Here is a 23,492-nt window from a genome sequence, read left to right as displayed (position 1 = left end):
TGTTCTCTGCGTCTGCTGCAGTTTGTGACCGCGGCCTCCTCAAAACGCTATCGGTTACTCAAACACAACCTGTGTCGATTGTGTGTTTTTGTGTGCGTCGGTGCGTGTTTGGGGATATATGTGTGTCTGAATTATTGATGCAGTGTAAATCCAATCTGCCTTGTGGCAGGTGCGCCGTGTTCTGTTTGCTGTGTGTGTGTGTGTGTGTGTTTTTGTATTGTGTAGCAGACATTGTCAGAGAGGAGGAAGGAGCAGTGCTGTAATTAAAAGGCAGCACAGTCTGCAATCCTGCCCACACAGATTTAGCTATAGGCATACAGGCTAAGGGCTCAGTGTACTCTACATATAAACATGACCAACACACACACACTCACACACACACACACTGATGCTACATGGAAAACAGTCTTTCCTCCACCTCCCTTCAGTCTCAGTTGAGCAGCACATTTTGTTTTTCTTTCTCTACCTCTGTCTCCCTCCTTCACTCACCCTCTCCCTCTCCCTCTCCCTCTCTCTCTCTTTTACAAACTCCACAATGTGCCACACTCGAGCTGCAGGAGTCTGTTATTGTGCAGCATGCAGACAAGCTGCTAGGAGCCGACCAGTGATATCATCCCATTGTCCCTGCGCTGTCACCTGCACCAGAGAGCAGGGAGTCTGGGAAGATAGCGGGGAGGGGAGAGCGAGGTGGAAGGAGAAGAGAGTTGGAGAAAAGAGGCAAAGGGAGGGACAGAGAGCCTTGAGAGGGATGGAGGGCTGTTAGAAACACCAGCATCTGCAAAGACCCTCATCTGTGGGGTCAAACAACAGAGGAGGCCAAAGTTATGATTTACAGTGGTCACTGGTCAAGCTTGTATCATATATTTATATTAAAGACAGACCTGTAATCAGAATCAGAAATACTTTATTAATCCCTGGGGAGAAATTTGTGTGTTACAGTTGCTCTGACACAGAGAAGCATAGAGAAATATTTGATCTAATAGAAGTAAGAATAATGTCAAATATGTGCATTATATATACAATAAAATAAGAAAAAGTAATTTACATAAGAGTTTTTTTTACAAACAAGGAAAACAAACAGGAGCAACTGTAACAGGCTGCGCGTGCGGTCGGCGCATGCGCTCTAAAAGTAATTCTGATTTCTCCACTTTTATTTATATATTTTAGTAAGATACCTCTTGGTTTCCAGTTTTCCTGTTAAATTTACATTAATGTACATTTCTATAGCTACCTACAACAGACATATATGAAATGCCAATGAAATGTCATGTCATATATAAGCCAGTCAATCCCAATCTCTTCTACTTTTCTTGTATTTTATGTCCGCAAAAGTGCCGTAAATAAAACTAAACTTCCTGTACAGATAATTAACAATAGAAGCCCTGTAATGGCTCAAACAGCATAATCGTTACCTTTCCTGATAAGTTTTTAATATTGAAAACACAAAGGAAATGTTTTAGTTTCATTGACAGTAAAGTTACACATCGCTTTTTTGAAGAGAGTTAGAACCCTATCACCAGAGGTGGGCTAACATAGCCTAGCATAAAGACTGGAAATGGCTAGCCTAACACTGACACTTAATTTTATGCATAAATTAAACAAGTAAGGTGAAAAGTGTTAATTAGTAGGCTAAAGAGGTCGAGGAAATGTGTTACATATGGAGAGAACCAGGCAGGATGTTTCATCTTGTTTCCAGTCTTGATGCTTAGCCAGGTTAGCTGGCTAATAGCAGTTGCTTCGTATTTAGCTTTCTGACATGAGATGCTGTCATCTCAAAAATGCTTTACATCTCTGTTTGTGTGCAGATTAACCAAACAAGATTTAATGTGCATAGAAGTGAGCTTCAGAGGTGGTGGTAGATGTATTTTTCAATTTAGTAAGTCATGCTAGCTGCTAACATTTTTTATGGCAAGCTAGTCTCATCACAATCAAGCTAGGCTAATCATTACCTGAGTACAGCTCCATATTTAATGACACAGAATGTCAAGAAAGAAGCTGTCGTAAGGAAAAACATAAGCTGAAACGTTTGGAACAGTCTTGACAGAGGACAAAAAGAAGAAGAAGAAATTGTACAGACGTGGGAATTAAAACCGTATTGTGTCCTTGAAGAAGACTCAGAGAAACAGAAGTGATTTATAGTGTGACATGAGTCCACTATGTGAATGCTGAATTTATCTTTTGAACCATTGCACAGCTCGCTCCCTTCAGTGTTTTCTATTCCAGCCTTTATTTGTCCGGTCACTCTGATGCTATTTGAGAGCTTAGAGTACACACACACACACACACACACACACACACACACACACACACAGTCACACAGGGGACTCATGTTTCAGTGATTTACTCATAGGCCAAACAGACACACAACCTCACACTTGCGGATGTACAAACACAAACATTTGCAGACTCGTGTTGCAGGATTGTACACACTCACCTCCCTTTCCTCAAACACACATGTTCAGTCCACACACACATAGCAGCTAACTAGCCAACACCTTCACCGGCCTTCACTTCTGCTCCTCTCATTTGTTCCTGCCTTTGGCGTACCTTCTCTCTCTCCTATATTTCACATCTCCCCTCCTCCCTCCCTCTGCATTTTTATCTCAGCACCTGCAGCAACATTGTGTGTGTGTGTGTGTGTGTGTGTGTGTGTGTGTGTGTGCACAAATCAGTCTGCTGTAGACGGACTGATTAAACCCTTCAGCGCTGCCTCCCTCTTCTCATTCTCTGGCTCAGCACACCTCGACATAACGCCACGTCACTGACACTCCCACCCCGCCAGCTGTCTGCAGACTGCTTTGCTGCGATTAATGTTATTTATTTTCATAAGAATAACAGTCAATAGTGTCTGTAATGTAAGGGGTGAGCAGAAGTTGTTCTTTTCACTCAGCCATTGCTTTTTATTTTATGTCGACTCATTGAGCACAATATGGATTTCACATCAGAGCAGGAGGCAGACGATCACATTGTCTGTTTTTGGAGGCACTATAAAGCCCATAATGTTGCCAGAGAAAGAGCTAAACATGAAGCATTTGCAGTGATGCAGGTGTTGCCCTGCCATCTGTTTTATCTCTGCATGGGCATGTACTTGTGGGTTTGAGGTGAGGCTTTTATTCGGCCTGTTCAAAGAGAAGTCTTTATTATCTTTCTCTGCTTGTTCAGTTCACTGCAGGTTGGAATACCGATGGATTCCCGAGGCCAAGGGCATTTTCTTTCTTATCTATTGATAGTCATGCTTAGGAGCTCAGTTTCTATACTGCTGTACGTTGGTCTGTCTCTTTGATCTGGACTGAAATATCGCAACAGCTATGTAATGGATTGTTATAGCATTTTACACAGACATTTGTAGTTTCAAGAGAATGAATCCTTCCGTCTTTGAAGATCCATCAGCTTTTGTCAAGTGCTACAGGAGGTTGACATTTATGGTTTTAAGTGAAATGTTCCTTTTAGCATTAACCTTCATCGCTTTGATGATCCCTCGACTTTTCATCTATCTAGTGCCGTCATCAGCTATAATTTCACACCAACATCTGCTAACACACTTAACTTAAATGTTAAAGGTGACATATTTTAGCTATGCAATACATTTTTTATTATTCTGTGATTTTGAATCATGCTGGTAAAGTTTGTTTCAAAAATTGTATACATATTTTAATCTAATTATTTCTTCCTGAAACGAACAAGCCGTTTTGCCATTCAAAGGTCAGACCTTAGCCACGATTGGCTGACAGTATTTGGAGTGACCGTGTAGCCCCTCCCCCATGTGTGCGATTCCACGTGGGGGAGCGGCCACGCTGCACTGTCACTCCAAAGTTGTAGAAAACATGGCTGCTCTAGGTTCGGTTATTCGGCCTTATATATGCGAGCCAGAATCGCCAGGAGGTATCGGAATGGCGAGTTGAAATCTTGACAACGACTTGACTACAAGCTAGTGCGAGAAGGCAGCCTGAGGTGAATGACGGTGAATGACGATTGGTCGATTTCAGCGAAAGCAAGGTTCTACATAGAAACCTGCAGCTGTTCTGAACGGCCCATTTCAGAGGCGACCTTTTTAAAAATCATTCTGGAAAAACACGGAATAATGCAGTTTTCAAAAACCCATGCACAATATGAGAATATCCATTCAGAAGATGTGACCCCTTTAAAGATAATGCCTGCTAAACAAAACATGCTATAAATACGATTGTGACAGTGTTAGCATGCTGACATTTAACACTTAACATCCTTGTGTGAAGCGCCCACATAGCTGCTTTTATAGTTGTTGACTCTTAGTGTTGTTTTGTTCTCAGTATCTGACAACTCTGTTGTGTTACTCCCGTTCGACTGTGTTCGTGTGGATACTGTACGTGTTCAGACTGTCTTGGGAGGCTCAGGTTGTGCTAAGGAGACAGGTGGTGTGAGAGCTGGACACACAGCGTGGGTGAGGATGAAGGAGAGAGGAAGAAGGAGGGAAGAAGAGGAATCTAATTCCCCTCCTGCTGCCACAAACATGCACTTCAAAGATGGCTTCTGAAGGCACCAGGCCTCCTCAGCTGTTGTTATGGTTCGCTAATGAAAACTCATTAAATGTAAATCCGCAGTGACAGTCAGGAAGAAGACTCAAAATGTGTTGCTTTTTCCTGTAGCTGCTTTTTCAGTTACCGGTTAATGACTGAAGTTCTGTGTTAAATGAAACTGCCGTCCCTTCTTCCGGACATGGCCGGTGTTTAATGCGTCAGAGGGGCAGGTTGTTTGTGCTTATGGCCGCAGCGTTTCCAACTGTAATGAACAGCCTGCATGATGCGCCCCGTGCTGCATCGATCGCACACTCTTACACAGACGGCGGATGGAAATTGGTCCTGGTGGGGGAGCAGAGGAGGTGCACACATGCCTGCACCTTCTGTAGACACATATGGATGCGGGGATCAGCACACATGTACATACTGAGAGAGAGTGTGCGTCCGTGTGTGTGTGTGTGTGTGTGTGTGTTTATGGACTCCCGCGGATGCTGAGTGCTCACTGGACCGAGGATGATCTTCTTATTGGTGACAGTATGGAGCATATAGAGGAGGAGACCTGCTCCTGCGGTGGGCTTTACTCTCTCTTTGCTGCAGAAAAACTCTTGGACGTCTTCCACCTCGCCTCATGTCCTCAGCTGGTGCTCTCTGCAGTTGGAGGAAAGCCTCATACACACACTGTATCAAACCGGGCTGTAACGCTTCCTCTCCTGCTTCATTAACACATGAATGGTTGCCATATTGCAATATACTCTATGGCTATTGTTGGCAAGTCACTCAAAGTCGTTGGCTCGAACATGGTGGGCTAACAATAGCAAAGGAAGGAGGGGTTCCTGTTTCAGTTTCAGGGCAGACATTGTGATGAATATCCTTAAAGTGGAATCCTATTTAAAACAAATTCTGTCTGCTGTTGTTGAAATCAGGAACAGAGAAACACTGCTGCTGACGGTCAGATGATCAGACAGGTTGTAAAGAAGCTAACAGATTTGTTACATTAAGAACTCAAAACGAGCTCAGTGGAAGTATCAGTAATAATCCTGCAGTGTGCGGGGAGGCTGTGCAACATAACAAACAAGAAAGCAACAGGCGATGCAAACAAACATGAAGAGACCTCTGGGAAAAGCACAGCGCAGATAACAAATACATTCCTCTTCTTGACGAGTGTGTTTGCTTTTTAATTCTGTGCCGCAAAGTGTATTATGTCCATTGAGTGAGATTGGTAAACCTAAAAGGAAAACTATCGATGCCAAAGTAATTATTGAGATGTGGTAACACAGCAGCATTGCTGCTAAAAGGTACAAGGGGGTAACAAACAGAGGGTTTAGATGGTCAGATAAGTTGTTAACGTATCCCCAGGTTAGCCAAACACAGGGGAAAATGAATCCTCATTGTCAACATCAACTGCAGTTTACAGATCTATTCTTTTCATTTACTTCACTTGCTGTTGTTGTGCAAACACGCTTACATAACTACAGTTCAATCATGAAAAATGCAACATTAAGAGTGAATGACCTTTGGGTTTGTTGCAGAGTAGGCCTGATTTTAATCAATGATGTCTCAAGATCTCAGCAACAAGTTCTGTAAGTACGAGGCTATCAATGCTAATGAGAATCACATGTCTGAATCGTCTCCAACACGTCAGATGTGTTGATGATTCAGTTCGGTGTTGGGGGAACAGCTGACCATCAGAGCATATTACCAAGCTACAGACATGAAAATAATGAGTTGGACAGCTGCACAAGGTGAGGAGAAGAGAAACAACAACTCTCAACTTTACACATTTGTGAAGATTGTTAAGCTAACTGTTCCTAGCAACCACTTACTCAGCTTATTCATCAACTACAAATGACAAGACAAATATGTCCCTTGCTCCTGATTGGTTAGTCAAAATAAAACGACTCCTTTCTAATCAAAACACTGTTCAAGCTACAAAACTGGAATAGAAGTTGTTATAAATCTTAACACGTAATCTTAAAGTTGTAATCTTGAAGATTTCAGTTTCGTTCTCTCTTACCACCAATGGTGATAAACGGTAATTGGGGGAGCATGCCTCCCAGATATCCAGACAGTGCTGCATGTGTGACGTCCACGGTTGGCTCCGGTTGTAACTCTTGATTTTCCTCGCTGACGGTCGCTTTTTCTTTTTAGACTGTTTGCCTTCATCTGAGCATCGAGTTTGTTTCTTTTTCTTTGGATTTTCACTTATTGTTGAAGTTGTATTTGTAGTCATCGATCTTTTCTTTGTTTGTTCAGCCATAGTATATTACTGTTTACTCGCAACACTTGCAGAGAGCGGAAAAGCAGCCGCTTAGCTCCGCCTACCCTCTCTGGCAGACCAACCACTGCTGTGTGATGGAAAACGCGTCACTAACCGTGAAAGTCGCCACAGACAGCCAGTCTGTAATACTGCAAATGCAGAGGCTTCCATCAGTGGGCCTTAGGCTCAATCGCCATTGTGTCACCTCATCTGGCGATAGATACTGACTCAACAGACATTTATTTACATTAAAATCTTCGAGATTATCGCTTTAATATTGTTTTCAGTAGCTCAAAGTTTGGGTTTTACATTTACCGTTTGCATTTTTTTCTCTTCCAAGTTAAGTTTGGCTAACCTGAGTTTGAATACGAAACCTGTCGCCATCTGACTGCTGTTGTTTCGTGCCCTGATGGACTTCCTCTTCACAATGTTGCTGCATTCCCAGAATGACGGTCAAAACTATTTCAAGAAACTTAAAGAAATCTTTGTGAACTGATGCACATCAGAGAAACAGAAGTGAGGCTGTAAACAGTCAGAAGGAGAGAGCAGAGCTTCTGGAGCTTCTCTAAAGTTGGTCTGTTGTGTGTTTGGGATTGTGTCAGTAAAGGTCTTTCAGTTAACAAGAAATACGATACGAGACACTACAGGTCCTTAACCTCGGGGCCGATCTGCTGCCTGTGTGTGGTAAATCTCTCCCACTCTACACTTTCTTTGTTTGTTTTTTTACTGCGCTGCCTCTCTCTCTCTCCCTCTGTCCTTTTCTTTTTCCCTCCATCATCCTCTCTGTTGTCTGCGAGCATGTTAACACTCCAGCCCTGTCACTGAGCCTCATGGCACCATGGAAACCAGTCACACCATTCTCTACCCAAGTGTGTGAGTGTGTGTGTGTGTGTTTTTGTGTGTTGATGGGCGGGGATCAGGGTCTTGTTTAGTTTCAAAAAAGCTGAGGAGAGGTCGCGGTCGTCCCCGCGGGCCTCTTGCTGTAATTCATGTAAATTCCCTTAAGACCCCGGTGGCTTTGTTTTCCTCGTTGTCCCCCCGGAGCTGCCGCTATCATCACTGCTGCTTCTTGCACAATAAAAGTTTTTTTTCTTAAATGATTCCTTCACTCTGCTCCTTTAATCAGATACCTCGAGTTATCATGATAGTCTTGCTATGCGATACCTCTGAAACCAGACCCGGCGCTGTTATTGTGCTGTAATGAGTTCAGCCAGAGTTAACAAGGATAAAATTGATACAGACATGGACGAGGACAAACGAAGTAATTGCCAGAGGACATTGTGTCTTATTGGGGTTATTGTCACGGTTTATTACTTGATAGAGAATTACATTTAAACAATTATTGATCTGATGTGACCATTAAACGTGTTAGGAGCACTCAAACAAACAAGCGTTGAAAATTACTTGAAGAAATGTGTTAAGAGGACTAAATCATCCGTGCTCGTCTCTTCACTCTGAAGTGTCCCCCCCTCCCTCCCTGCCTCGATAGCCTTGTGAACCCAGCCCCTTATTCTCTCCGCGAGCCAATCATATTTCACTCCCATTCACATTTCTGAATAGGAGTCCTCGCCCCGAACACCCACTGATTGACAAATGCACGCACACACACAGGCAGACAGCGTGCGGCTCTAGTTAGGAGGGCTCGGTCTAGACCGCAGCGTGAACTTTGCTCTGTTAAAAGTTGCCATTGAAATATGCAGTTGCCATTGAAATATCGTTTTTCCATTGGTGCGGTGACAAAGAGCGGGGAGGGCGCCGGTCCTGTCTCAGTGTGAGGCTGAAGGCGCAATGGGCCGGCGGGGATCGCCCAGTGTCTCTGCTCAACAGAGCCAGTGTGCAGAAATAATGCCCATTAGACTTGGTCAATCACGCCCCTCGCTCAATGAAATATGGCCCTTTGACTCATTTCATACCATAATCTATACACCTCGCTGCTATCCATCATCTCTCTCAAACATGTCCGCCACCAAGAATGCTTTTATTTACGATCCATTTTTTAAATTAATGGCTGCTCGCGCGGCGACGCGAGATGCTGAGAAAGCTTTAAGGGTTGAGTTATGCTTACGCAGAGAGCCGCTGAAGCTCATTAGTGAATTAAGGTGGGATTCAAAGTCAGAGGTTTCAGGTCTCCTGACCGCCAACGAAGCTGTGACGCTCCGTAGGCTGACGGTTTCATCGTGGTTAGTGGGTGGAAATGATATACCCACGATAGCATGCAACAATGAGCATGTTGTGAGGCTGTTTTCACGACCCGCTGGTGCAGACAGAACTCATGCCTTTGTGTTTATAAAGTGGATATTCCCAAACCTGCAAGAAACATGACTCGGATGTTTTAGTTAAAGGGGTCCTGTGGAGTTTTCTTGTAGACAAATAAGTTCTGTTTCAGTCACTGTTGCATCCATTTCCTGCCTTATTTTTTTCTGTATCTTAAAACCCGATTGGCACACAGTCATGTTGATTGGCCTTCACTCTTCTTCTTCCCTGTCTTTGCTGACAGATGGCAACACATATTTGCTTGTTACATCATTGCAATATACTGGAGCACCATTGGTAGAAACTTTAAAAGAAGAAGAAGAAGACATACTTGATTAATCCCTCAGGGCACGTTCAATTTTCTCACTGTTAGTACAAACATGCTGCACAGACAAAGGCCCGAAATACGCATGCACAAACAGGACCCTACGGACATGCATTAATGGAGAGATGCCAGAGTGCGGGGGCTGCAGTCTGGGATTCGGGGCCTTGCTCAAGGGCACCTCGACAGGAGCTAGGAAAGGAGCTGGCACCTCTCCAGCTACCAGTTCCAATTCCACGCTTGGTCTGTAGACTTGAACCACCCTCCGGTTCCCAAGTCCCTGCAGCTGCAGACGGAGCTACCGTCTACCACAACCTTGCATGCGTCGCTGCATCCGTGTGCATGTGCATCCTCATTCGCTTGCAGCAGGTAAACAAAACATGGACCTACGTATAGAATAACAAGGTACAGTGTAAAAGTACGCCACTGCATGTAAATGTCCTGCATTAAGCCACCTGTACATCAGTGGAAACCCCTGACGCCATCTGTAGAGTCGTGTATTGCAGTGGTTCCCTCCTGCTTGTAGCCCGCACACGCATACAACAAAGTGATTAATTCCAACATGTGCAAATCTAACCTGTACAGTCTCAGTGCAGACAAAGCCTCGCACATGCCCAGCGATCTTTGGCGCTCCCCTAAGAGGGGGTCCGGACCCCAGGCTGAGACCAGTATTGCATCACTGCACACACGTGCATGTGCGTCCTTGTGCACTCAAAGAAATACCAATAAAGTAAAGTACCAATACAACACTGCAAAAGTCCTTCCTTGCAAGTCCTGCATTCAAAAATCCCTCTACAAAAGTATGATCATCAAAGTGTTCAAGCACTAGTTCTGTAATGAAACGTCCCCTCACACTGATCGCTCCTGCACACACTGCATGAACGTGTCCTCGTGTAAAGTACCTCAGGAGTGTACTTGTGTACAGTACCTGAATGGATATACTACTCTACGTTCCTCCACTGCAGTTTAAAGGTAGAAAACATGTTTGTAGGATACAGCACTCTGAGTCATTGTTGGGTTTGACAGACAATGTGCTTTGAGGCTGATTATGTTACATTTTGTGTGCTTTTGTAGTGAGAGCAGCATTATTTAGGGCCGGGCCCACAGAATAGAGACGCTTTCAAAGGGGTAGCTCCCTCCATTGTTGCCCTCTGCAACCATAGCTAACGGACGTCAAAGGACCTTTCTCACGTCTATTCTTTTAAAATGGGTTGCAATAATACCGGAGAGGAGTCGGCAATAAATAAGCTTCCCCTCACTGAGTCAACTAGATTAGATTGCACGGGGGACATCTGTTGAGTGTAGGTGAGCACTTTCCCTGCATGGGAAAGGAAGTCCTTAGGATGTGCCTTCAGGCTTCTTCCTTTCATTTGTGTTATACGCTGCTTTTAGTCCACCTCCACCCTCTATTGAACATGTAGGAGCTGCATTGACTGGAGCACAATCAGTGCAGCTGACAGTTATTTTACTGTACACTGGAAGCCATTTAATTCAACATGCAATTATAGTGTCAGTTTAGCTTTCATGCTCTGCCAAAACTCATGCAGCAGGATGTTAGGATCTGTCATCTCCTCATCCTGCTGACAGCCTGCGTCTGATACCAAACAAATAACTTGTTGAATTATTTAATGCTCTCGTACAAACTTGTTTCAATAAAAAAAACCCACCCGGTAACTTTGTAGATTCTGTTCATGTGATACCAGGAAATGTTTAACCCCTATTGTAGAGAGACAAAAGGTTGTTTTAATCCCACTGTGAGAGGGGGGAGGGAGGAGAAGAGGGAGGAGGAAGGGTTGTGGGTGTGTTTGTTGGAGGGGCTGGGGGGGTGATTTTGTGTGAGGGAATCGGCTCTCCTCTCTCTGCTGTCACTCAGTCACAGCACACACATCGAGGAATACGCGGCCGCTGGGATTATGACGAGTGAGCTGTGCTCTCACAGCGCGGACGCACACACACACACCGAGGGGACTCACTGACACATACAGAGATTAAGGTGATGTATTCTCCTTTTTGTCAGCAGGGATTTTATGCTTTATGGTCACTTGTGTGGAAAGTACAGCTCGTGATGCTCTTGATGATCGGCAGGAGGAAGTCCAGGTCAAGTGGTTTGAAGATGTTTCTGCTGATTTTTGCAATCAAGTCATTTTAATCTTCTTTAAATATGTAAGGATGCAAGCCTCTTACAGCGATGATTTTCTGCTCTTATTTCTGTTTCATTAATTTAAAGAAGGGTTTTTTAATGTTTGACGATTTTAAAATGAATCTTCGGCTAATAAGAACTTATGATAGATAGCGATTTTTACTATTTTCCATCTTGTTGAGCTGAAATAATTAAATGCTTAGTGGATTAATTTATTCTATTTTTTAACCTTATACCAGCCATTACATGTTTCTCTTGTTTAAACCTCCTCGAGCTTAAGTGTGTCGATTTGTGATGATTTGGCTTTTATGTGGAATTCAGTGAAATATTTTGGGGTTGAAGACTGTTTTTAGGACAAACAGGATAATGAAGATGTCACTTTGGCCTTGAGAAATTTTTATGAAATATTTTTACTATTTTATGACATTTGACACAGCAAACAATGGAGCAATTACCGAAACATCCGGAATATAAGTCGCACCGGAATATAAGACGCAGTCTGTTTTGGGGGGTATTTCAGAGGGAAAAATGTTTGCTATAGCTATTTATTAATAACAACGTGTATGTAAGTTATTTATTTTCATTTAAAACACACACAAATCACAGCCTACCATCTGTTTTCGCCATGTCAACTTTGCAATCCTGCTAGCTACCGGTGCTGTAGCTAGCTGGCCTTAAGGTAACATTGATTGTTGTGAGGGTGGCGGCTGCTATGGCGATCACGGCGGTGCGTGTCCTTGACGAAGCGTTAGCAACAACCAAGTAAGTTTTCCTCGCTAAAAACAGCACTGTGGCATGTTGTAAATAGGAGACGTTGTAGCGGCTTGGACCCGGAAACAATCTAATGCGGAGATGTGACGTCACCCCTTAACCAGATAGCGCCCTCGTCTGGTATATACTGGTATATTGGTCGCACCGGTACATAGGACAGCCCGCTTCAAATGTATTAAAACTGTGTCATATACACCAAATTTTACAGTAATAAAGAATCTACATAAGTAAGGAATTTAATTCTAGCCACACTCGATTCTTCTTCTTCTCTCTGTAGCCTGTGATGTTCGTACGGTGAGGACGTTTCTTGCAGTGTGGTAAAATATCTGAGCACACACATTCTGCAGTGAGAGATGCACACAAGCTTGTTTCTCTTACAGTCAGTTTTTATTATAAACATTCTCATGGATACTCTCCAGCTCTCGCATATCAACACATCATCTCTGTTCTGCTGAATCTCAGCTTGTCTTCCGTGTAATGGCTTAAGAGCACATCTCTGCGTCTGCGAGTCGTGTCCCCTAATGTAAATTCATGGCAGGGGAAGAGTGTGTGTTCCGGCTCTAATTATTTCTCCTCTCTTTGGCGGTAATGATGCTTCATCGGGAGAGCCGTATCGTCTGCAGCCACACTCTGCCTCTCATTAGGAGAGAGTCTAAAATTAAACCCACAGGCCACGACGCCGGTGCTGAGCCGCCTTCCCCTGTCTGAGGACACGCACACGCACAAACACGCACACATCAAAACAACACAGCCTGGAGGAGAAAAGCAACAGACCCTCATTAGAGAGTTGTGTGACAGTTTGGTACATGGCATTATCTGCAGTGAGGCTCATTCAGGCTGTGGACATCTCACTTTACTCGTCATATTTTGCATGACAAATGACAACATACTTTGTATTAATAGGCACGTTTTTTTCAGTTTATTCATCTTTAAGGCAGATGTACAGTTAAGTGTTGTTGAATGAAAAAAACAACAACCTTAGAGTAATAATCTCGATGTCTCAATGTCTGTTAAGTCACTATCTATCGCCAATTGAGGTAACACAATGGTGATTTGAGCCTATGGCCCACTGATGAAAGCCTTTGCATTTGCAGTATTACAGACTGGGTGTCTGTGGCGACTTTCACGGAAAAAATCCCAAGCGGTGCCCAGTTAGTGACGCATTTTCCATCACCCAGCAGTGGTTGGTCTGCCAGAGAGGGTAGGCGGAGCTAAGCAGCTGCTTTTCCGCTCTCTGCAAGTGTTGCAAGTATCCCCATCCATCCCGGCTGTCCGATCCATTCTGCGCATGCTCATACTTATTCCTGCCCAATTTGTACCTCGTGAGTGAACGTTTGATGGCAGCAACTCTTTTTTTAAATAACTTTATTAACAACACAATATTAGACAAATACACTACGCTGCAATACAAATAACAGTACGAGGCCGTTATTAGCCAACATAAAAGCACAGAAAAGTTGCACAACTGCTTGTTTTATTAACACTGATTGTTAAAAGAACTCTCTATCATACATACTAATTAGCTAATTTGGTAAAACTAGCTAATTTGACAGCCAACCCAATGACACAACTCTCTAATCTAATCTTACACGCCAATTCAACCGCCAGCACACGAACACAACTCTCTCGAGTCGAGCGATGCATGCGTGGAACAGATCAGGCAGTGTCGTAAAACAGGTTCAATTCTGTCCCGATCCGTTCTGCGCATGCGCTGATCGCGCAGCTGGGACGGATGGGGTACTGACAGCAAGTAAACAGTAATCTACTATGGCTGAGCAAACAAAGAAAAGATGGATGACTACAGATACAACTTCAAAAATAAGTGAAAATCCAAAGAAAAAGAAACAAACTCAACGCTCAGATGAAGGCAAACAGTCTAAAAAGGAAAGCAACCGTCAGCGAGGAAAATCAAGAGTTACAACCGGAGCCAACCGTGGACGTCACACATGCGACACTGTCTGGATATCTGGGAAGTGTGCTCCCGCAGTTACTGTTTATCACCACAGGTGCCGCTAAAGAGAACGAAACGAAACTTTAAGTTAATCTTTGTGATAAATTAGCCCATCTAAATGGTAAATGGACTGTACTTACATAGTGCTTTTCTAGCCATCTGACCACTCAAAGCGCTTTTACACTCTATCTCACATTCACTCATTCACACACTGATGGCAAAGGCCCAAGTGCCAATCTTCAATCAGGATCTATACACATGCATACACTGATGGATATGCACAGATATTTTTACTGATGTATTTCTGGAAAAAAAGAAAGGCTAACCCATCCAAGATTATTCCACATTTTTGGAGCTAGACTTGTTTGCCTCTTGGGGGCAAGCTGTAACAAGCTGTGATATATCATCACATTATAGAGTTAACATGGCTTGGCAAATGGTGCCACATGTTGGCAAATAGTTGCTTATTTAGACATCCTGCAGACACGGAGCAGCAGAAGCGTTCATTTGGTGTCGTTTTCAGTCCAATCTAATGAAAGTTCCTGCAAATTGCGCTCTCAATTTTGACATTTAATCACTCCTCAGTGGCTGCGAAGTGTTGAGCTCCGTTCACCAGCTGGCCAGTAAATTTGTCCGTCTGAGACTTGGTGGTTTGGATGTAGTACTGAGGAGTAAAGTTGTATCTTGTTTGAGCAGCACTGTCATATTACATATAGGTCAGTTGTTGGTTACAGCAGCTTTAAGTTGCAGGCTGATTTAAGCACAGATTTCCTTCATGCATTTCTGGTGTTAAATGTCTATATTCATGAAAGATTCAGCGGTGTGTTTAGTCAGTCAGCACATTTGGCACGAGAGAGCGCTCCCTGAGGTACTGAGGGCACCGCGCGCCTCACCCCGCGAGGTGTTTTGTAGTCCTGCTCCCTACCCTCCGTCGGCCTCCCATCTTTTTATCCTCGGCCTCAGTTCTCCGTCCCTCTTCTTATCACCATGGCAGCAGAGCCGGCCTGAGCCCAGCCTGACTCTGTGCCGTCTGAGGCCAGAGGTGGGGGGGCGCCTGGCTCGATGTCACAGGGGGACTTTTCTTTTGATGGGATCAGCCTTCTGCTCATTCAAACAGGATGTGGAAAGGTCAGTCTGTTACTGTGTTTTATACATGCATCACAGCTGTAATCAGCTGCTTCACTGCTATCTAACGAACACACAGTGAGGCAGGAATCACGAGCCTGGTCCTGAGGGGTCATACAGTGAGTGCGGTGTGGTGTCAGCACAGGTGTCAGCAGTAATACAATGTGATTCAGTGTGTGTATAACGTGTCGGTGGTTAATATGTGGGTCAGGTTCCTTTCACGTTCAGGTCTGTGGAAGACCAGATTTTCCAGTGCAATATTCTGTAAGAAGTAATATGGTGCCGAAGCTTTTTAAATCCTTGAATTGTACAAAAGAAATCGAAGTAAATAATGTAGGTTTTCAGATGCTTACAGTGCGAGATGCTGCAAAATCCAGCCTTTTACAGCGAGAAAAAACGTCCATCTTTAGTAAACAACCAAAGAAGCCATGTCTGTTATTTGTGTGAAACTGATTGAATATAAACCTAAAGTTCACATTTACCTCGCAGAAAGCAGTGTTCGTATTTAACCGAGTGGAAACGGCGGCGTCTCTCAATGGGGGCCTCCGCATTCTTATTTGGAGCGGCAGACTGGAGTCGATAAGCCTTTGCTGAAAGTAAATTGGATCGGCTGCTTCAATCATTTTGCACATCGATTGTGGTAGGTGAGACCGTGTTGAGTGTGACAGTGTTTGAGGAGAGGAGAGGAGAGGATTGGGCATGAAATAAAGGAGGAAAGGAGAGACGAGGAAGGTGTGAAAGAGAATAGGTATAATGTAAGAAGGAGATTAGACGAGAAAAAAGGGGACAGGACGTTCAGGCTGGTGACCTCATTTTCATGGACAGGATTTGTCCACCCGTGATATGTCCGATCATGTGAGATGTATTTGTGATTTAAAAAACATGGCTTGTAGAGAGATGTATCTACTTTTATTGGAAATATGTCGACACACGTGTGTATCATCTCTCATACTCCCTGTCCTGACCTGAAGGCTGAAACACACTGAGACTGGGGAGAAAAGAATACAGACGTGACAGAATGAGACAGCAGAGGGGGAGATCAGAGAAAAGGAGAGATCACAACAGGACATCATAGTCTTTCTGGCATTTGGGCTCGGGTTAGGAGAAATGGATTGAGTAATTCATCCAAAAAAAAAAAATTCAACTGTACTGAAGATATTTTAAGACGCGCATCTCGATATCAATCCTAGAAATCCCCCAAGGCTGTCCGCGTGTTACGCAACTCGACACGGTGTCCTTTCCTGAGTTCAGGGGTGGAAGAGGAGAACAGAGGAGAAAGGAGGAGGGGATTAAGCAGGAAGAGGAAGGCAAAGGATGACAGAAAGGGCAGAAAAAAGAAGAGAGATGGAAGCAAAGGACAGGCGAGGTTAGGACGAGGTATCTCTGACTGTTTTACGCCCCTCAGGCTCACGTTTGGATGCCAAACTCTCATCTTCACATACAAGCTGTCATAACACTCTTTAAGACCAGCTCCAGTCATGTTTTAAGACATGTAAAATGCTCTGCTTAATATAATAAAATGTGTCTGATATGTTTTACTCGTTTAATTACCTTGTAAAAATCTTCCAAGGCATCTCCTCCTTCTCCCAAATCTGCATAGTCCCCGGCCACTATGCACATTTCCAAACGCCCCCTCCGTCGCGAAAACAAAACACGTCTCTGCCATCGTTTAGTGGCGACTTGTTAAAACTTAGTGAGCTTGAAATGTAGTCATTAGTAGTAGTAACGTTAACATTAGTAGGCAGTAGTGAGTTTGCAAAATGGCGATGACGGTTACAGCTGGCTCGCGCATTGCTGAAGTGGTTGCCATAGGTTACACATAATGATCTGCATAGCGTCACCCCGTCCATTAACGGGATTGGCTCCTTAGGTTTGTGACGTCTCAAACCTGCCAATCTGAAAAAGTGTTGTTCAGCCTGTCCTTGGTACACTGCAGTTTAAAAGCAGACAGGCCCAGCCATGGAGATGACTGCTGATGTTGTCCCTGATATGTCTTGTAGCACATGAAGAACACCACATGGAGATGTTTACAAGGTTAAACACTGGATTTCCACTGGAGGGGGTTTTTAAGTTTTTCAGGAAAAAGGGTGATGGATAGAAAAAAACAACAACACATACTTCTGTATATCAGTCTTATAAATCTCCTACAACTGTTTGATTATCATGTAACTACATAAGAAGCAGGAGGTCAAGAGGCCTTGACCTCTAAGGGTCAGGAAATCCTGAGATAGAAGAAGAAAAGTGGATTTGTTATGGTGGGTTGAAATCAGGAGATACCACAGGAGGGGGGGGAGGAGCAAAAAGACCGATTTGAACAGATGAGAAGAAAGAGGATGAGCAAGGTAAGAGGGAAAAGAAAGCTAGGAGATGAGAGTAGAAGGAGAGGAAGGGAAAGGAGAAGTATAGAGAAGAAAGACGACGAGATCAGGGAGCTGAAACAAGACAAGAGGAGAGACTCGGGGAGGAGATGTGTCTCTCCTCCAGCTCTCAGCCACAGGCTTTTCTGTCTATCGCTTTGGATTACACAGTCATACTTCTGAAAATCCGTGCTCACACTCTGGTTTACACAGCCTCCATGTTTACTCTCCTTTCACCACCAAAACTCGTCACAGTGTTCTGAGTGCGTTTCCAAAGAGAGTCGACGCACTCGCGGATGAGTCTGCATTTATAGAAATCGCTTCTTTCACAGGAGCAAGTGTTTGATGAGAAGGAGAGATTTCCTGGAGGAACATCCTGGTGTGTGTAATCTGTGGCGTGACGGTGACAGAGCAGGAGATTTGCAATATGAAAGGGATTTTAGCAGATTATAAGAAAACCAAACATGGAGGAGCCGGCCTATTGTGAAGTCAGATATGTAGGGAGACATGCGTACTGTAGCTGTGCACAACTTCCTCCATAGAAACCATATCAAGAAGATTTTATTTCTCCTTTCTGTTGGGTTGAAAGTTGTTCCCACAAAGCGGGAGCAGAAAAATCTAAAGTAAAAGACTAAAATCTGTTATTTTCTTCTATTTTTGTCAAACCAGATTTAAAGAAAACCCAGAAGAAGAAGAAGAAGAAGAAGCAGACAACCAGCCAGGGAGGAGGAGAGAGGGGACTCTGATTTCGCTGGTGAGTTGGAAACATTTCTGTCAAACTTTCAAATCCATTTTTCCCCCCCGTTCACCGACAACATCATTTTCCAAAACAGCGTGAACTTCCCGCCTCTCGGAATCAAACGTTCTTGTTCTCCTCAAAGGCATTTCCCCTCCCAGAGGGATGTGAACACACACAAATGTCAGCCTGTTTGCCATGCCTGGCAAGTGTCTTCAGCCCGAATATCTTCATCTATGATACTGCCAGTGTGTGAACGTGTAAATAATAACACCCTCTGTGGAGCTCCTCAGTCCCTAGACGACTACCCGGCCTTTCCACCGCTTCCACTCTTCCTCTTTTCTGTCTCTGTTGTGATGCCTGCTCCTTTATCCTCGCTGTAAGGCAAAGGTCACCGCTTGCTTGATTGGCGTTCGTCCACTGGCAGAGTGTCGGCACCCATTTTGGCAGCGAGGTTTGGCAGGGAATACAAAAAACGACACTGTGTTTCCAGTGTCCAACTGTCCGTTTGAGGCGTATGATTGTCTAGGTAACACGCTCTCTTATGCTCGCCCACCGCTGTGACAGTGGCCGTCGACACTCGGAAATCACAAAATAGCACTTAGAGCCTAAATTGTGCCGGTAGCTTCTCTCTTATTGACTCATAATGTGTCGTAATGGAGCGCACAGTGGTATAAAAGTTCCCTAATGGTAGCTGCACAATTAAGAGCTAAAGTAGCTCCCTTTAGCGCGAGGTCTCGCTGTGCATTAGAGCCCCGAGCACTGACTCTCAGGGTGTTATTTTTTTTTTTGTAAGTGGCCCTCAGTAACCTTTGGCTCCTCCCTCTTGCGGCGGTGCTCAAAGTGTGTCTGTGATTCAGCGGGGAGTTGATCTAATGCTCAGCGAGAGGAGGTGACACGGTGCGATGTGTGTCCACCGCTCAGTTGAGTGTGAAGGAAGGATCCCACCTCGGCCTCGCAGCACGCCGAGCCGGGCACAGAGAGAGAGAGAGAGAGAGAGAGGCTTCACGCACAGCTGAGTGGAGAGTTAAGGGACTCTGACGGCTCTGAGCTCATCCGCCTCCGCTGTTGGCGCTACGCTTGTTTTATTTTCGGCGACGGGAGCTCTCACTCTCACTCGGTTTATCCGTTTATGTGCCTATTTCACCCTTTTATTTGTCTGTGAATCTGTTTTTTTTTTGGTGTACCTCTCATCGTCTCTCTGTGGCAGTCAGTTGTTGTGTAGGTGTGCTGCAGGCCACAGAGGCTGAGTCCACAGTTTTCAATGGCCGACTCATAGAGTGCCACACTTAGGAGCTGCGGACTGAATATGCGGTTTGAAACACAGCGAGGCGTGAAGCGTGCTTTGTGAGCAGCTGCATTCAGGTCCCAGGCTCTTCAATAGAAGGCCGCAGAGGTTTCTGTTTACCTCCATAGTGCTGTGTTTCACCGGTTTCTCTCTCACGTGGCCGTCAGGGAGCGTGGTGTTATTGTTTGTGTGTTTTCATGGAGCGGGGTGGGAAAAAGTCCCAGCTCTACGTGAGTGTGGATTTTGACTGTGAATAAATGAGACAGAGTTACATAATCCAGTTTATTTAGGTGCAGTGCAGTCAGAAAGTATTGGTGATTTGATGTTCCATTTGACTCTGCTTCAACACATCATTGTGACTATGAAGTGCTGACTCTCGCTGTTAAATGCATTTGAATGTTTGCACCCTTTCTTGTTTTCATATTGTTTTTATTGGATGTAAAGTAGGACGCTTCTGGAGCCCTGATTTCAGCCAAATCGTGCACGACAGAAAAGGCAACAAAAGGAGCTTTATGGCCAAACTTTGTCCAGACCAGTAACCCGACCTCATTCCAGCTCATCATGTGTTTCACTTGCTGAAGACCATAATGAAGGCAGAAGCCTCTGAAACAAGCGAGAAGTGCAGATGGCTGCAGTACAGGCCTGGCAGAGCAACACCAGCAACATGCCAACTGTCTACTGTTGTCTGCAGGTCACAGAATCCAGCCAGCCATTCTCTGCAGAGGAACCAATTATTAAGAATGAAGAGCTTCATTGAAAGGAAAGATCATCTTCTATTTGTCCCAGAGGTTAAGGTTAAGATTTAGGATCATTCCAACATTGCTGCAGAGAAGTTTATTGCCAGCTGGCAGTTTGTGCCGTCATTTGATCTTTTGGCCTTTCAGATAAGTTAAGGGGTGTTTAAGGAATGCTGTTGTTTCTTATCCTATCTGACCTCTCTTGAAGGATGTCAGCATTTTCGCTGATCTCATCAGTCATCATTATAATCATTCAAATAGCCTACATGAATTTCTCCTCATGTTTCCCTGACTATGTTTTGTTTTTAAAAATTTGGAGGCCTCCTTTCACCAGTACCTCAACCTCACAGTTATTGTTTAACGGTAGACAAAGACAAATATCCCTACCGGGACATAAAGTATACTGTATTGTATCGTCTCATATCCTACTGTACAGTCGTATGGCATCGTAACATATCTTAACATATCACAATGTATCTTAATATACTTTACCGTTCCGTAACCTACTGTATCATATCATACTGTCCCGTACCCTACCGTATCGTACCTTATCGTATTGTATCGCACCGCATCGCACCGTATCGTATCGTATTGTATCGCATCCGATGCATCTTATCGTATCGTATCGTATCGTATCGTATTGTATCGCATCCGATGCATCTTATCGTATCGTATCGTATCGTACTGTATCGTGCTGTATTGTGCTGTATCGTATCGTACTGTATTGTACCTTATCGTATCGCATCGTACTGTATGGTACTGAATCGCATTGTACCGTACCGTATCTTGGCGTATCGTGCCGTATCGTACCATATTGTACCAAATCGTATCGTATAGGGATAGACCGATTATCGGCGGCGATATTCGGCATTTTGACGCATATCGGCATCGGCTTTTTTTTTTTTTTTTTTTTTTTTTTTTTTTTTTAATTTTTAATTTTGACACCAACATTTTAACTTTTACTGCAAATGTATATCGGCTCCAAATATTGGTTAACGGCCTCCTTGAGTACTCATAATCGGTATCGGCCCTGAAAAAAACCATATCGGTCTATCTCTAGCATCGTATCGTAACGTATTGTACCGTACCGTATCGTACCGTGTCGTACCGTATCGTACCGCATTGTATCATTTAAAATTCAATTCGCCAGCATAGACGTCAAAACAATGTCCCCCTTTTGAGGAACTTTCTGACTGAAAAGTCCAGGTAGTCATTTCTCAACAACTGAGCTTCCAAATTAAAACACTGGACTGTGAACCACCGAATCTCTCACGAATACCCTCCTTTCCATAAATGTGTTCATGAACAGTGTCTTTGTCTACTACAAGAGAAGCAGCTTTCACACAAGTGGTTAGAAAGCAGTGACATTACACAGCAGCAGTTGTGAGATCAGACGAGCTGCAGATGAGCGGAGGGATTCATACGCACACAGAGGGCCCCTGGGCTGCTCCCAGCACCCGCCGTTTCAGATGAACGCGCCGAGATATTTCTTAGGTGTCTCTTTGATTCGAGCCTGACAATTCTCTGACGCTTCTTTGTGTCAACACTCCTGTCTGCACATGTTAAGTTTAAGAGCGACTGTGTGTGAGAAAGAGGCCGTGCGTGGATGTGATGGAGTGGATTGTGTGTGTGTGTGGGAGTGTGTTTTTCAGTGTCTCTGTGGCCGTATGGGAAGAAGAGACAGGGGGGTACACAGAGACGAAGCTAAAGTGTCAGAAAGAAGGACATGAATAAACAAACAGATGAATAGATGGATACAAAGACAGTGAGGGAGAGAAAGAGGCTGAGTGATGTGAGAGAGGTTGGTGAGGCCCCTCCTGAGGGGGTTCTGCTCTCCTTCTCCATCCTTCAGGCCTGTGGAGAAACTCTGCTTCGTGCACAAATGAGTCACAAACTGCTCAGCAGACAGCCCCGAGAGTCTGAGGAGACTCTGTTCTATATGTGGAGGTCTGCTTCTCCATTTATTTAGCTTCTCCCAGCTCCTTTTACCTTCTCTCACCTGCACAACCTTCCTCCAGGCCTCGTTCTACCTTCACCACTCATCCTCTGAGTGCAATTATCTCATCCAGCACTGAAGACTTTCCCTGTTCACACTGCTGAATGCATGTTGATTCCTACCTCTGTATTTGTTTGTCTGTTCCTTATTGTGACGCTAATAGCTAATAAGTTTGTTATTTAAATTATTTTGATTTCATTACAATGTAATACAATGTGAAATCTTTGTGTAAAATTTGGGGAAATATGCACATTATCTTTCTAGCTTAGGGAGGAAATAAAAGATTGATACAAACTTTATATCTGCATGCTTCAAGTAATAATCCGTTAAGGTCTGTTAAAGTCGCTGTTATCACCGAATGAGGTAACACAATGGTGATTGAGCCTGTGGCCCACTGATGCAAACCTTTGCAGTTTTCCAGACTGGGTGTTAGTGGCGACTTCGGCAGAAAAAATCACAAGAAGCGCTCAGTTAGTGACGTGTTTTCCAGCAGTGGTTGGTCTGTCAGAGAGGGTAGGCGGAGCTGCTTTTCCGCTCTCTGCAAGTGTTGCGAGTAAACAGTAATCTACTATGGATGAACAAACAAAGAAAAGATGGATGACTACAGATACAACTTCAAACATAAGTGAAAATCCAAAGAAAAAGAAACAAATTGATATTGAAATTGAAAGATGCAACACTGTCTGGATATCTGGGAAGTGTGCTCCCACAATTACCGTTTATCGCTGCCAAAGAGAACGAAACAGATCTTCGAGATTACAACTTTAAGATGAAGCTGAGGCTAGCAGCCTGTTAGCTTAGCTTAGCTTAGCATAAAGACTGGAAACAGAGAGAAACAGCTAGCCTGGCATTGTCCAAGAAATAGTTTAAGCAAATAATTCCCTGCTAAACCGACCGTTTTACATGGAGTTATATGCAGGAGCTATTTCTTGGACAGAGCCAGGCGAGCTCTTCCCCCCTGCTCCCAGTATTTATGCCTCCATGTATATAATATGGTAGCTTTTCATCTGACGCTCAGCAAGAGAGCCTATAAGCACAAAATGTTGAAGTATTCCTGTACTGA

At 44.1% G+C, this 23,492-nt stretch overlaps 1 protein-coding gene across 10 annotated transcripts in view; it reads left to right on the top strand.

Annotated features, from left to right (window-relative positions):
- The window catches only part of LOC138612774 (neuronal cell adhesion molecule-like), an 87,159-nt gene that overhangs the window by 21,135 nt on the left and 42,532 nt on the right, over positions 1-23,492 (top strand). For 9 of the 10 annotated variants that reach the window (XM_069686210.1, XM_069686207.1, XM_069686212.1 and 6 more), the window contains exon 2: positions 18,342-18,426. The gene's annotated coding sequence lies outside the window, so the exon portion shown is untranslated. Of the gene's footprint in view, positions 1-11,202; positions 11,322-18,341; positions 18,427-23,492 lie in introns of those variants that run through there. The other variant, XM_069686204.1, reaches the window with a different exon arrangement.

The sequence above is a fragment of the Semicossyphus pulcher genome, unplaced genomic scaffold, assembly GCF_022749685.1.
Source record: "Semicossyphus pulcher isolate SPU_LCO1_2020_fin unplaced genomic scaffold, fSemPul1.0.p SCAF_8, whole genome shotgun sequence".
Classification (NCBI taxonomy): Eukaryota; Metazoa; Chordata; class Actinopteri; order Labriformes; family Labridae; genus Semicossyphus; species Semicossyphus pulcher.
This window is presented reverse-complemented; position numbering and strand designations above follow the sequence as displayed.